We start from the raw sequence: 11,304 nt of genomic DNA, 5'->3' as shown, positions 1-11,304 counted from the left end.
ATATTTTATTTTATGTGGAAGTGTGGATTGAATCCAGGGTCTTGCCACTGAGCTACATCTCCAGCTCTTTCTCAGTTTTTACTTTGGACAGGGTCTTGCTGAGTGCCAGTCTGGACTTGAATGTGTGAGCCCCTGCCGCAGCCTCCCTCAGTTCTGACTTTACCGTCACGCGTCCCGAGCAAAGCTCCCACGGCGTCTCGCATGTGTCACAGGCCCCCTAAGTGCAGCTTCTCTGGTCGTTACACGTTGAGCTTGGGCGTTATAGCTGAGCATCCCTTCTGTTTTAGCCGCCATGAATCTCAAGGGGCCTCTCTTCTCTAGTCACAATGACCCCGAGAGAAGTTACAGCTCAAGGAACCGCAGGGCAACGACACCAAACACCCACAAGTGGAGTCACATCGTGGTTCATCACCACCGACAATGAGAGCACCATGAACTCTGGCTGGGATGTCAGAGTCAGCTTTTTCCAAAAAACAGGCCCTGTGTACAGTTAACTTTACTCCCAAATTCTTGTGTTGTCCAAGCCAGCCGTGCGGAAGCAATACAGCAGGGTCCCTTCCAAATTCGCACAGAGAGCCGGGCAGGGTAGTCATTCCTCCCACCTGCCCCGCCAGGCGAAGCTTCATAAATACTCGCTGTCGATACCCTGCAGTCCCTGGGGCCCAGATGACATGTGTAAAGAGCGCCTCTCACATGGTATCCGAAGCTGAGTCAATATGCTTAATTTCCTGTGGATTCCACTATTTGCCACAGCCCGGAAGATTGATCAGATAAAGGCTGCCTGCTTCGGGGAGGGCGGTTTTGCACTGTGAGCAGTGGAAGGGGGGAGCTTTATGGTCAGCCAGGTGCGGGCCTGCCTGGCGCCCCTTTGCTCTTGTGACCTTCTGAGGCCTGGCCGGTATGGCTGCAGTTTCCTAACTATCTTCTGGGGCCCTCTAGAGACTTTGTGCGCTGTCGTCCCATTCTTGTTGGCATTGCGTTGACACGAAGGTCTTTCTTACTGCAGTGGGAGAAACCTCTTCCGCCACACTTGCAAGATCCAGCAAGATCTCTGGATCTGGGTCCAAAGCCAGGGTGCCTGACAGTAGACTGTGTACAATTTGCACGACCTCTCTGAGCTTCCTGTTCCTAACCCTGGAATAATTCTGTCTACTTCAAGGAGCCACAGGGAGTATTCCATGGGGAATAAAAAGACAGCCCTTTGTTTTCACAGGATAACAGACTTCCAAGTAGAGAGACAGGAGGAAAAGAGCCCATGGGGAGGCTGTCCTGCAGCAGGGCCGCTGGGGTCAGAGGCTGTCAGGAGATGGGAGCAGGAACCTCTTCTTTTGTGTGGACCCCAGCCCACCCCTAGAAAAGGACCTGGCCTTTCAACCAAGAGGCAGAGGAGAAGGACCTTCCCAGGAGAGGGAACATGTGCAAATGTTCAGAGACACAAAGAACTCGCAGCCACAGGAAAAGAAGGCAGATCAAAGTGGCTGGAGTGGGTGGATGGAGGGAAAGAGGGAGGCCTTGGGTGGAAGAGAGAGGTGGCGTCAGAGTAGGCTGAGCTTCCCAAGCCCTGGAAGGACACAGGTTTTATTCTAAGAGCTTGCGCCTCTCTTGCCTGGCTTTTTCCTGTGCCTCCAAATCTGCTCCTTCCTCCACCTTTGCCCCCTGTAGCCTGTGCTCAGGGCAGCTGCCAGGGCTGTCCTTGCAAATCACAAGCCTGCACGGCCCCACCAGTGGCTCCTTGTGCCACTTCGAGTATGCACCAAAGGCGCAACCTTGGCACATCTGTTTGACTTGGCGCCTGCTCACCTCCCTACCCCATCACCTACTGCTCTCCCCTTCAGCCTCCTTCCTAACATGCTGGGATCAGAAAGGAGCTATGCCCTCTTCTGTGCTATGCTTCTGGTGTTCAGATTGTATGTTAGACTATACTGGGCATCTCCTCACCCAGGGTTCCTCGGAATCATTTTGTTAGTTTGTAAAGTTTCCCTTTTCTCTCTGTGGTTACTGATTCTCTATCTGTAGTGTACTGGTTTTCTGGCTTCTGTGTCTCTCACTGCTGGCCTGCTTTTGTTGAAACAGAAGTACATAGATCGTAATTTGGTTCCACATGCTGCTCAGCATACTCTCACCCCACTCTGGTGCTCCAAGGAGAGACTAAGATGCATATTTGGGGAACTATAATTGAGTGATTGCTAGAGCACTCTAAAAATAGTGTCGATTCAGCACATGCACCTGGGAGGTGGGTGCTGCCTAAGTACTTTTCCTCCTCTGCCACCCCTCAAGGGGGCTTTTTGCAGATGATGGATGAACTAGGGAGGCCCCTGGAGTTTGAACCCTGCCAGGCTCCTTGCTGGAGAGCCAGGAGCTGCATGGACATGATCCATTTCCCCGGGGCCTGTTCCTTTCCAGCTTTGTGCAGGACACCCAGGTCCAGAGATTTCAGCTCCGAGATGATTCCCATGTAAGGGTTGACTTTAGAAGACCTAACTAGAAATGAGAGAGTCAGTAAGTCTGGTTGATGTGCAGAGTGTCTTAAAAGAATGGGTTTAAGTCCTTTGGCCCGGATAAGCCCTCTCCAGGGTCCCGCCCCTGCCGGAGCTGACTGACCTAGACCTGATGATCCTGACCCATGAGTCCGGCTCTCTGCGAAGCTGCACTGTCCATTTCTAGAGAGAATACATGTAAAGACCCCTCACCCGTGCCCACTCAGTCGCTCTGCTCTCTCCTCTTAGGGACCCTGGAGGTTATCGATGGGGCATGGTTCCCTAGTCTGCACTCTTCAGGTGAGGGAACTGAGGCTCGTGGAGGTTAAGAGATGTATTTATCAGCCCTCGACCACAGGGGCCGCTCCCAGTACCATTGTGGATTTTTGTAAACTTTTTACTTTTATGGTTTGAATGCTTTCCCCCTTAGTGAAAGGAAACCTTTTTTGCCTAAATTACACAAACAGCGTTGTAGCAACATTAAGGGCATGCTAAGCGCCATAGGGAAGAACAACCTGTGTCCCTGTGCCGGCCACAAATCAAGCTATGTGCTTGGGTCTAACAGCCCCTGTCCACGGCTGTAGATCATCTTTACGTACTTTTGAGAGCACAGGGAGCATACGCTTCCCGGGAGCCCTGGCCTCAAAGGCAGCCCTAGAGGCCCTGCCTGAGGGAGGCCTTGTTGGGTGGGGTCACAGCCTCCTGTGTGTTCTTTTTCTTCCCCGCGCCCCTCCTCCAGCTCCAGCCCCAGCGCCAGGGGCCTGGGTTGGCGAGTGCTCAGCTCGAGCCTCCTGCTTCCTGGCCTCATAAGCGGGCTTCTGTGGGGTTGCCAGGGTGCTAGGGCAGGGCTGAAGCTCCAACAGCAGAGTTTTGTCTGGTCCTGAGGTTGGCAGGCAGCCCAGTCCAGCCTCAAGGACATCGCCAGACCAGGTACTTGGGCGGACAGACAGGCCCGCCTGCAAGCCCCAGTGAGAGGCTGCCTGGAGCCACTGGGGCTGAGTGGCTGTGAGCCTGGGTTGCCTTATCTCCCATTGCCCCTGCCTGCGGGGCTCTGCTTAGAGATCCAGGTCCTGTGTTGTGAGTCTGGAGCACTCGGTAGCCAGTAGCCCTCTTGGGGGGTGGATTCCCCCGAGCGCATCTCTGATGCACGAGTTCCACTATTTTCCAGAACTTGCTAGAGAAGCAGGAACCCAGAGCAGCCTTGTGCTGGAGTAATGCAGCTCCGTGGCTGCCCCCTCCTCTCCTCAGATAGGCCCCTGTATCCCCTCTGTGCTCCAGCTTCCCCATCTGCAAAATGGGGTAACAACAGTGAAGATTAGAGAGTAGACACACACGTGCATTGAAAGCTGGAGAGATGCAGGAAGGCCTGCAGGGAAGCTGCCAGCATCGAGCCAGTGTTTGCCCCATGGCTTTTGACTTCGGTTTCGCGGGATGCCACTGTTTCAGGGAATGGAATGGGGGAAGGACGCAGAGCTCCCTGTACTATCTTGGCAACTGTCTTTGAGGCTGTAATTCTTAAAAAGAAAAGAAAAGTGAAAAAGAAAACTATATTCATGAATCTAAGGCCTTAGGACAAGGCCTGGTATGTGGGAAGCACCCCATGAGTATTAATTACGATGAAGACGGGTGTGTGTGTGGGGGGGGGTGCTTAACTGAGTCCTTCGTGGCAGGGAGTCCTGGGATCTCGCAAGTTGATGGCAGCACAGTTCTACAACCTCGGATCTCGCAAGTTGATGGCAGCACAGTTCTACAACCTCAGGCCCCTCCTTTCCCCCACCTGGTTTGAGCCCCACGCTGATGCAGCCTCTCTGGGCAAGAACGCTGTGCTTTGCCCTCCTGGCCCTCTGGCCTGAATGCCCCCTTCCCACTGCCTGGCAGGCTCCTATTCATCCTTCCAGTCCACACTTGGCCTCGTGAAGAAGCCCACCTGGGCCCTCTGACCTCTGCTGGGATCCCCCAAGGGCTGCAGAGACATTCTCAAAGCATGAGGCCAGCACAAAGAGAAATGTGCAGGCTCTTGGGACCCCAGACTTGCTGTATGTGCACCTGGCAGTGGGGAAGTGGGGTGGGGCAGCCCCCCCACCCCGCCCCAGTGCAGTGTGACCCACCTGCAGGGTGGGTGGAGTCCTAGCCGGCTATTCCCTCTGGGGCAGGGAGCACCTGTCTTCATCTTGTTTGGAGAGGAATGTGCACAAGGTAGAGAGGAAGAAGGCAGTCACCTGTCCCTCCAGGCAGGACAGCCACTGTGCTCAGTGTTATTATAATGGTGCCTGGGAACAGAGTCACGGGACAAGATGCTGAAGGGGACACACTTTGTCTGAATGGACAGGCCTTTCCCCCTTCTCCTGCTCATGCGTCTTATTCCCTGATTGTTGTGGGGTGTGGATAGGACAGAGGACATATTCCGGGGCACAAGCAAATACAGGGCCTGACCCCAGGGAGCGTCGGTGTTGGCTGGGGACAGTGCTAGTCAGCAAGTGGGGCTTCTGAGAGTGAAGTGGGATGTAAGTCCCAGGTTCTGGAGACTGTGCAGCTCTGGAGCTTGAGTGTTTCCTGGGGGAATGGCATGTAAGCTGAAGCATGGAAGTACAGACTGGGTAAGGATTTGTTTAGGAAGAGGAAGCAGTATGTGCAAAGACCCTGGAATGCATTAGAACCTGGAATGGACTGCAGAGGATCCTTAGAGGCCAGAGGGACAAAGTGGGGCTGGGGAGAAGAGGGTGGACTTCGGGAATGCTTGGACGGATGCAGCAAAGAGCTGGAGCTGGGACAGGAGGAAGAGGAGGGGTCAAGGAAGTCTCTGGGGATTCGGCTGCAGCTCATTCCTGAGGGCAGGGCCCGGGCGTTCCCATCTGGCTCCATATTTATAGGTGTGGTGTGCTTCTCCTGCTCAGTCTCTGGACGCAGCTGCCTTTGCTCCCATATGACACCAGCCACCCTTCCATCTGCGACCTGTCCATTTTGCTTTTCCCCAGGCAGCCTCCCTCTGTTAGTCGCTTTCTTGTTGCTGAAACAAAATCCCCAACACACACAGTTTAAAGGCAGAGAGGTTACTTTGGCCCCTGGTTTTAGTGGGTGATTGGCTGGCTCCAAGGCAGCAACAAGATGGCAGAGGGGCTTGGTGGAGGAAAAGGGGGTCCACTCGTGGCAACCAGGAAGCAGAGAGAGAAAATAAAGGAGCAGGAAACAAGAATACACTATCTGGATATAAGCATGAGGGGAGACAGGAAGAAGAGAAGAAGAAGGGGAAGAGGTAATAGGCATATATGCCAGTTCCCCATGGTGAATATATTTATTATGCATCAAAACACATACTAATAAAAAAGGGGAAAAAGAATACACCCTTCCCTTCCGTGTCACACCACAGTAGATCTCAACTGTGACTGTCCCCCAGCATTCTCTGGAAGGTTAAGTTTCAACATGAGAGACGTGAGTTTTTCCACACGTGGAGCCAGAACCAGGAGCACAGGCCTCAGCTGTACCTCTTAGTGTTTGTGCTGCAGTGGCTCCTTCAGGAACATTGAGTCACTTCCACAGAGCCGCTCTGGAGGCAGAGCGGGGAGAGGCAGGTTGAGTGGTGTGGGTGTTTACTACAAATCCGCACAAACTCTTCAGGCCTGGGGAATAGATTCTCAGAAAATTTCCCCACTTACCAAGGCACAGCACAGCCTGTACTCTCTAGTCACAGCTGATTCGGTGGGAGTGGAGCTGGACCGAGGCAGCTGGGCGAGCCCAGAGTCAGTCCTAATAGTCCCTGCCTTCTCCCAACCAGCATTTGCTTCATGAGGGTCCAAGGGGTGCCAGACGTGATTTCAGCGAATATGCTGCCAGCGAACATCTGGCAATGGCAGTGGGAATGGGGGAGATGCTACTGGCATCTGGTGGGTAGAGGCAGGGACACTGCAGTCCACAGACCGCCTCCCCCCAGTTCACAGTGACCCAGCCCCAGACGCCAGCAGTGCTGTGGCTGAGAACACCCGGGCACACCTTTCTTGGCCTTCTTCCTGCCTATCTTCGGAGCTCTGTGCAAACTGGGCTCTGTGCTAGACATTTGTTTTTCCACAGGCTTCCTTTCCTTTCTTCATTGACATTTGTCTTCATCTGTACGTAGGTCTTTAGCCTCTAGAAACTCACATTTATGTAGAATCTACTATTCTACCAGGCATCCTGCTAAACGCTCTTTATATTTTTCTTCTAATGCTGTGACAATGAAAGAGAGATGTTATTTTTCCCACAGAAATGAACACATCCTATTTATTGGGCAGCTACTACATGCCAAGTATTGTGGACAATACAGATTTCTAATCCTCACCACAAATGTGACTTGACTTCTGTTTTCTAATCCCGTTGATCCCCATGTAGAAACTGGGTCTCATTCAAGTTCAGATGCCTGGGAAGTGCAAAAACTAGGGGTTGAGGCAGCTCTGGGCCAGTGAGCAAGAGCGGACAGGTGCATTGGAGCCCAGTCAGCCTGCCAGGGTGCAGGCAGAACTGTAGTGTTTGCACCCCAGCTTCCTTAGGGGAAAGGAGGGAGCGATGGCTTCCGTGGAGTCCTTCTCTCACCTTACAGGGCGGGTAGTAAGGAGTGGACAGGTCTAAAGATGGAGTGGAGGATCACTGTGTTCTGGGCCTGTCCTGGTCCTGGGCTGGGCTTTTCCCCATATAACCTCTCAGGCACTTCTTACAGCAATGTTTAAACAAGTTTTGTCAGCTTCAGCGCATTATTGACATCTTTATCTGGATTGTTCTTTGTTGTGTGCATAGGGGATAGGAGGAGAGCTCGGCTTGTGCATTGTTGGGTATTGCGATGGTCTGTCTTGATGGTCAACTTGATTGTCTTGAGGGATGCCTAGGAATTCAGTAGAGCACATTTCTGGGTGTGTCTGGGTGGGTCATGGGATGTGACATTGGGAACCACTGGACCCTGGCTCCTTCCTCTCGCTACCTCTTGCTTGCTGTGGTTCCTGGCCACAATGAGTTTAGCAGCTTGCTCTACCACATCCTTCCACCGTGATGTTTCTGCCTCAGAGCCAGCTGACCATGGACCGAAACCTCTGAAACCATGAGCCAAATTAAAGCTCTCCTCCTTAAAATTGCGTATGTCAGGTATTTTGTCCCTGTAATGAGTAAGCTGAGTAATACAGGTGTTTAGCCATATTTTTCACCTCTACCCATTAGTAGCAATAGCACCTCTACATCTTTATTTTGAGTCACCAAGTTGTCCAGGTTGGTCCCCAACTTGTCCCAGCAACCACCACTCATGGGCGCCATCTTGGGAGGCTGGGTTGTGGGGTGTGTCTGGAGGATGGGGAATCCTTCTCAGACCCCCTAACCCCACAGCCTTGTTATGGTGCCTTCCAACTCTCCCACTCTGCCTGACCCATTGCAGATGCTTAAGAAGCATCAACAGATTGACTAATGGACACACTGAGGCCATGTTCCACCAACTATGTGTTGCAGACCATCAAGGTGGCGACTGACTGCAGTCCTTGGAACCCCCAATCCTCTCTATGATTTTGCTTGAGCCTCTTCATTCTAGAAACTTCTAGGCCTCAGTGCCTCTGCAGTCCCCAGCAAGTGAAGGCTGAGTCCCTTTAACCCTTCACTGTGCATTGCTTAGCAGCTGCTACCTCCACCTCTGGGTTCTCTCTGCAGGGGCAATTGCCCAGTTGGATTCCATTTGTGGGTTCTGCCTCCTGGGGGGCAGGCAGGCCTCTGCTTGTGGGAGCAATCCAGGCCCCGATCAATCCCTTCTGTTACTCATGGCAAAGTTACAAATGGGCTGGAGTCATTGGAAAGATTTTCCACCTCACTGCAGAGAAGCCCTTATGAAAGATGTATCAATGGCTCTCCTTGTACCAGGATGTTACTGGGCTCAGAAAGGCAGGAGAAAGTATCTGCTGGCCCTCTTTCCACCACAAAACTCACTTTCAGGTCAAATTTCCTCTGTGCCCAAGCACATTTGATTTAAATCATTTCACTGCAAAGTATAAATAAACTAGAGATGACTCCTGTCATGAAAAACACCCTGGTGATATAGTTTTGACTTCCAGAAAATAGAGTATTAAAGCTACAGGGTCATATAAGCAGCACACTGGCAGACCCAAGGCACTGGCCCACGAATTCCAGGCAGCACAAGCCAGCCACCACCACTCCCAGGTGCAAGGTTCAGCTGTGACTCACTCTAGCTGTGTGACCTTGGGTGAGTCATTGTACCCTCCTGGGTCTCAGACCCTTCCTCGCTATGAGAGAGCTGGCACAGAAACCTCTAATAACCTCTTGGGTTCATGAATATAAGTAAGAATGTTCCAGATTTGGAAACCCCGAATTACCAAAAGCTTATATTTGTAGGGATTGGAAACTAATGTTCCACCTTACCAAAGGATTTTTTGTGCTCATAAATGAAATGCCTTGAAGATGTGAGCTTTGAAAGATGTCTGTAAAAAGGATTCAAAGGAATCCTGTTCCTATCCAGTTTTTCAGAAGTCTGTCTGCATAAAATGAGACACACATGTGTAGAGAAATTACGTCTCGCTTGGAGTTTTAGATTTGGAATTCAGCACGTGGGGGAAATGTAGGCTGTGGCTCAGATTTCACCCTCGTATTCTTTCACTCTATTTTCTCACTCTTTCCTCCTCTTGCTGTTTCCTCTGTTTTTGTGGTGATGGGAGTCGAACCCAGGACTTGCACACGCTTGGCAAGTGCTCCACCACTGAGCTACACGCCCAGCTCCACAAACACTCACATTTGAATTCTCCTAATTTGAATACACACATGATGTGTCCCACTGCATGAGTTTGATTCGTAAGGTAAGAATGCGCTTGGTAAATTTTGCTCTGAAAATAATCCCTGCAATAGAAATGATTGGGGTGGGTAAAGAAAGTGTGGCGCTTTGTTAGTTGGTTCTCAGGCTCTCAGGTACCTCCTCTGTGTGCTCCCTCTGGCAGGGACAGTACAGTAGCTCCCACTGGGCAGCCACTGGCCGGTCCTCTAAGGCCAGCCTTGGGCCAGGGCCAGAGGAGTGGCTGGGTAACTTACAGCCAGGCTGGGAGGAATGAGCGAACGCCCGACCCTAGTGCTGCCAGAGTGTCTGGGAGAAGGGGAGTTGGAACACAGGGCTGACTGTTTCTGACAGGTGTGGGCTCACGGCCTGGCGCTTGTCATCTGAAAATAAAAATTTTCCAGAAGTCAGTCTGGGGCCTGCATGTCTTACAGTTACGAATGCTTAGTGGCACACGGCATCTGTTTAGTATGGTTGAGGAGAAAGAGCGTCGGCCCTTTACGTAAATGTTTCCGAAATCAAACGTTGACCCTTCTAAGTGCTATGCACAAACAAATACCAATCTGCTGCCTGCTGGAATTGCTGTGGGTTTTATATGGTTTGTCTCCTCTGTAAATCGTGTTGAAATGTAACCACCCTTATGCGGTATTAAGAGGTGGGGCCAGGTGATTAGCACCGTGCCTTGATGAAGGGATTAATCCATCCATGTGATTAATGGGTTGGTGGGTTATTTCCAGTCTGAGTCAGCCATAAAAGCCAGTTTGACAAGATTTCTCACCTTTCCCTATCTCTCGACACAGTGATGTCCTGAGGTCCCCTGGGGCTCTCCTGGCAGAAAGGCCATCCATCACCAGCTTCAGGGCCCTGACCTTGGAGCAGAGCCATGAACCCAAATAAACCACTTTGCTTTATAATTTCCCCAGTTGAAGGTATGTATGATAAGCAACAGAAAATAGACTCAGGCAGAAGTTCAAAAGGGTGTTTATGTGGAAACCCTGGATAGAGAAGCTAGTTAGGTTAATAACTGCTCACACTGTGCACACGAACTTGAACCCAAGTCTGAGAGGGCCTTCCCTCCTATCCAATGGTGAAGACTAGATGGGAACTAGGATAAGCTTTGGAATCAGAGCCACCCTGAGCCTCTGTCCCCTGGTTGGTACAATGAGGAGAGCATCAGAGTCATTAGGGAGAGTCAGGGAAATAGAGTTTGACCTTTGGCCCTCAATAGGCAGTGAGTGAGGCCATAAACCTGGGTGGCCTTTTGGATCACTTGTCCTGTACTACTTTGGGCTGCCTGGTGTCCTTTCTTTTCTGGGCCTGTGGTTCTGTTCTTGATGAGTTTGCCAAGAATTCCAGCAAGTTGCCTGTCCTGGAGCAGTGTGTGAATTTTATTGGCCAAACCCACAATGTCCTCACCCTGTGCAAAGTTCAAAACTATATAAGCAAATAGATTTATTTATCTTGTGTGCTTTGAGAACAGGTTGTGAAAATGGACACTTTCCCAGTTGACTTAGTCACCAAGGCCAAGGAAATCACTGATTCAGGTTTAACTGGTTCAGCAACTTGATTACAACCTATTTGGTTCCCATGACTTTTTGGGGAAAAATAAATCTTACCTGTGGATTTACCAGGTTGTTGACAGGTCCCTCTTTTGGATAGAAGCTTACAGCAGGGTTAGGACCAAGAAGATGTGCCCGCTACGTCAAAGGAGCCAAATGTAAGGAACCAGCTGAAATGAAATCTGTCACCTTCTCTTCCCGGTACGCTCTTGCCCAGTCCAAATCTCAGCACGATCATTCCACACCGCACTTACATTGTGCAACGGAAGCATTCTGCAGTCTCAGGGTAGCCCTGGGCTGGTAACAGCTGTGGGGAGGTAGAAGAGAAGAAGACAAGCACTGCCAAAGATAGTCATCTTTACACCTGAACTCGTGCTTCTCCTTTCTCTACCTGGATCTGCCTGCTTGCAAATCCAGGCGCCCTTCCACCCTCAGCTGCTTCAGCTCCTGTCTGCAGGTCATCTTCCAGGGGTGCCATCCAGACCAC

The 11,304-nt window shown here is 51.3% G+C and overlaps 1 protein-coding gene across 3 annotated transcripts in view; it reads left to right on the top strand.

Annotated features, from left to right (window-relative positions):
• Xylt1 (xylosyltransferase 1) overlaps positions 1 to 11,304 on the top strand; it is a 300,525-nt gene that overhangs the window by 129,838 nt on the left and 159,383 nt on the right. The gene's annotated exons all lie outside the window — the stretch shown is intronic.

This window comes from Heterocephalus glaber, unplaced genomic scaffold, assembly GCF_053883595.1.
Source record: "Heterocephalus glaber isolate CG9 unplaced genomic scaffold, H.glaber_assembly_v1.0 deba00000943, whole genome shotgun sequence".
Lineage (NCBI taxonomy): Eukaryota > Metazoa > Chordata > Mammalia > Rodentia > Bathyergidae > Heterocephalus > Heterocephalus glaber.
This window is presented reverse-complemented; position numbering and strand designations above follow the sequence as displayed.